The sequence below is a fragment of the Callospermophilus lateralis genome, unplaced genomic scaffold, assembly GCF_048772815.1.
Source record: "Callospermophilus lateralis isolate mCalLat2 unplaced genomic scaffold, mCalLat2.hap1 Scaffold_62, whole genome shotgun sequence".
NCBI lineage: Eukaryota > Metazoa > Chordata > Mammalia > Rodentia > Sciuridae > Callospermophilus > Callospermophilus lateralis.
The window spans coordinates 2176435-2180878 of NW_027514663.1; the positions used below are offsets into that span (position 1 = coordinate 2176435).

Genomic DNA, 4444 nt, shown 5'->3' on the forward strand with positions numbered 1-4444 from the left:
AAGCAGGGACTCCCCGGTGGATTGAGGAATGTCTGGCTTTTCCTCAGCTCCTTGATCTCTGTGGTAACCACTGGCAGCCCCCAGAAGATCCCTAAAATGAGAGGCCTGAAGTCTACAAGTTGCTACTAGAAATATTTTAGTCTCTCCAGAAAATAATGCAACCCCCACACAAGTTTATAAGGGCGCTGGGCGCACGCTGACCCCGCGCTGGCCGGCGCGCCCTTTGCTCTGGGTCCAGCGGGGCGCTGCCATAGCAACGTCCTGGACGCCCAGACCTTGGCTGCCGCCACCGCCGCCGCCGCTGCCAGGGACCTGGTCTTCTCCGGCTTCCCAGGGGTGTGGCGGCGGCGGCCCGGAAGTGGCTTGGGGCTGGTAGGCAAAGCTGAATAGCGCCTATGATTAAAGTCTAGGCAGCGGACTGGCTCGCAAGCATGCCCTTCCAGAAGCACGTCTACTACCCTCTGGCCAGCGGCCTCGAGGGGCCCGACGTCTCTGCCTCTGCAGCAGCAGGCACGGCCTCCATGGCCTGTGTGCCCCCCAGTGCGGCATCAGGCCCCCTGCCCTTCTTCCTGTTCCGGCCGCGACTGGAGAGCGTGGATTGGCGCCGTCTGAGCGCCATCGACGTGGACAAGGTGGCAGGGGCTGTGGACGTGCTAACGCTGCAGGAGAACATCATGAACATAACCTTCTGCAAACTGGAGGATGAGAAATGCCCACACTGCCAGTCGGGGGTGGACCCGGTGCTGCTGAAGCTCATCCGCCTGGCGCAGCTCACCATCGAGTACCTGATGCACTCACAGGAGTTCCTCACCTCGGAGTTGCACAGCCTGGAGGAAAGGCTGCACCAGAGCCTGGGTGACTGTGAGCACAGCAAGCAGCTGCTCACCAAGTAGGCAGGGGAGATCAAGCTTCTCAAGGAGGAGTGTAAACGCAGGAAGAAGATGATATCTACTCAGCAACTGATGATGGAGGCAAAAGCCAGCTATTACCAGTGCCATTTCTGTGAGAAGGCCTTTATGAACCAAGTTATCTACAAAGCCACACTCAACGCCGCCACCCTGATGATTCTCACCTTGAGTATAAAACAAAGGCCCAGAAGACAAGCTCCAGAAGGAGGTGGACATGTTGAAGGAGCAGCTGCAGCTTACCAAGTCTCAGTTAGAGACTGCTCAGCACGTTCATGCAATCAGATTCTCTAAGGAATATGAAATGCAAAAAACAAAAGAGGAAGACTTTCTGAAGTTATTTGATAGATGGAAAGCAGAAGAAAAAGAGAAACTAGTTGATGAAATGGAAAAAGTCAAGGAGATGTTTATGAAGGAGTTTAAAGAACTAACTTCTAAGAATTCAGCATTAGAATATCAATTATCAGAAATCCAGAAGTCCAATATGCAGATTAAGTCCAACATAGGCACATTAAAAGATGCACATGAGTTTAAAGAAGACCGTTCTCCACATCCCCAGGATTTCCAAAATGTGATGCAGCATCTCGATAACCAGGAAAGCAAGTGAACAGCTCGAGTTCAAGCTCTCCATCAGGAACACAAGAAAGAGAAGAGCTGGCTTCTGTCACATATAGAGAAACTTCGAACCTCCATGATAGATGATCTAAATACAAGCAATGTTTTCTACAAGAAAAGAATAGAAGAACTAGGCCAGAGACTCCAGGAGCAAAACGAACTGATTATCACTCAGAGGTAGCAGATTAAAGAGTATACCAATAAACCATTAAGCAGTGTCAGTGAATCCAAAGGGAATTCTTTAGCTTGGCAAACTTTTGAATCCAAGCCAGTTGCCCCAGCTATACCCATGAATGCCTCCGTCTCTCAGACTTTAGAAGCTAAATCAAGTCTAACAATGGCACATGTAGAACAGGCATTCTCGTCACATGTACTGGAACCCATAGAAGAACTTTCAGAAGAAGAAAAAGGAAGGGAAAATGAACAGAAATTAAATAACAAGACACATTTAAAGAAAGCTTTGAAGACCAACCCCTCCCTCACGAAGGAGATAAGAATAGTTTTGGAGCAGAGTTTGATGGAGAAACTGGAAACCCTGGGAATTAATGCCGATATCTGCGGTCTTCCTAGTGAGCACTTGAATAGAGTGCTGAAAAGCATGCATTCAGCAAGACATGAGAGAGAAAGACAAATGCCCAACATTCAGGAAATTCGAGAATTCCTTGAACATCAGGTCAGCTGTAAAATTGAGGAGAGAGAATTACTCTTTACAGATAAGCCCAGTATTTCTCAAATGGAAACCCTTTCAACTGGACTAGTACCCAAAGCAGTCCAGCTTCCTCCCAAAAACAGAATATTGGTTAGACAAAGACCTGTTTATACTGATAGAACTGCTCCTGTTCCAAAAAATAAGAAAAATGTCATAGAAGATCCTGTTCCCAGAAAGTCATTGTCTGTTACGACACCTCCCTTCAGTTCAGAGGAAGAGCTGGATGAGGATGACCTCATCCAGGCATACATGTCCCCAGACTTACTTCCCGTGCAGTCCTCTAAAAGCAACAAGACTAGCTATGGAAAGAGCAGCATCAAAAGTGACACTGACTGGACTGAGGGAAGCGAAATGGAGGACTCTGACATTTCTCCCAAGCCTACAGTAACCACCATTAAAACACTGACTGAAAAAGTTGAAAAGATGGTTTCACAGCAAAAAAAATGTGAATAAGCCAGTTGGTGGGATTAATGTGGCTGAGGCATTTATCACAAAAGAAGGATTAAAGAAGAACTAAGGTGCGCAGATGTGGATGACGATGACTGGGACATATCATCGTTAGAAGAAGAAAATTCCTTGGGGAAGAAAACTGTGAAAGAATGGAAGGAACCTCCACCATTGAAGAATGAATCGAGTTCTACTCAAGTGCCAAGTGCCTGGGTTGCTTCTAAACCTAGGGGATCCAAAACAGAAGTTCGTCAGGAAAACGAATTGAGCACACTGAAAAGCAGTTTAATAACTATGGCTGACTGGGGTGACCCTTCACGAATGGAGCACATTAAAAAGCAGCTGAGTAACTGTGACTGACTGGAGTGACCCTGCAGATGCTTAACTTCAGAAGCCAACAGGAGTTCACCAATGGCTACGTGATTCTCAAGCTCCTGCCTTACAGCGTTTCCCACCATAACTAGGAAGCCAGTTCAGAGGATGGGGTTCTCTTTAATGGCACTTGGTACAGTATTGAGAAACAAATTGTCCACAGTATTTGGAAGCATATAAAGGTGTTTGACTTCTTAAGAATAATATGTCACTGAAGTCATAAAGTGTTTTCTTTAGAATGGTAAAAAAAAAAATACCTGTTATAGTTAGATGCTGTGACACACACCTGCTACTGGGCAGGCTGAACTGAGGTAAGAGGTTCAAGACAAAACTCAGCAACATAGCAACACCTGTCTAAATAAATAAATAAACATACTAATAAACTCAGTGAAGTTACAAGATGCAGGTTCAGCATCAACAAATATCACTTGTATTTCTATACATTAACAATGAATTTCATGAAAATGAAGTTAGAAAAACAATCCCATTTTCAATAATAAAAGAATAAAATGCTCAAAAATAAATTTAATCAAAAAGATAAAAGACTTACATACTAAAAACTACAAAGCACTGATGAAAAAAATTAAAGGGACACACAAGAGGAAAGACACTACTGTTCATATACTAAAAGACTTAATATCATTTAAATGTCAATACCTCCAAAGAAATAAACAAATTCAGTGCCACCAGTCAAATCCCCAGTGGCACTTTTTACAGAAATAGAAAATCAATCTGAAATTCATATGGAACCCCAAAAGATTGCAATAACCAAGTGATTTTGAGCATGAAACAAAGCTGAAGACATCACAATTACTGATTTGAAAATGTATTACAAAGCCACAGTAATTAAAACAGTATGCATTTTTAATGTATATACAAATATACTGCAGTGAAACCCACAATTCTGTATAAATAATATGCACCAATATTTTATAAAAAAGCATAAAAAACACTATGGTAATGGCATAACAACCAACATCATACAAAACAATGGAAAAAATAAAGAATCAAGAAATAAATTGATACACATCTGGCTAACTGATCTTCAAACAGGGTACTAACAATGCAAAGTAGGAAAAGGATAGTCACTTTAACAAATGGTATTGGAAAAATGGGATATTCACATGCAAATTTTATTGGGTCATTATCCTACATCATACACAAATACAAGTCCAAAGTGAATTGAAGACTTAAATCTAAGACCAGAAACTGTTAAAATTCTTAGAAGAAAACATGGGGAAAGCTTTGTAACATTATTCTTTGCAATGCAATCATATATGCAATCCCAAAAGTGCAGAGAAAATTCAATGAAAAATCATTCAGCCTTAAAAAAAGGAAACTCTAACCAGGCATGGTGGTGCTCACCTGTAATCCCAGTGGCTCAGGAGGCTGAGAG

The 4444-nt window shown here is 42.9% G+C and overlaps 1 pseudogene; it reads left to right on the forward strand.

The window, feature by feature from the left end:
- Positions 1–404: 404 nt before the first annotated feature.
- On the forward strand, positions 405–3036 carry LOC143389763 (cilium assembly protein DZIP1 pseudogene; annotated as a pseudogene).
- Positions 3037–4444: the final 1408 nt, after the last annotated feature.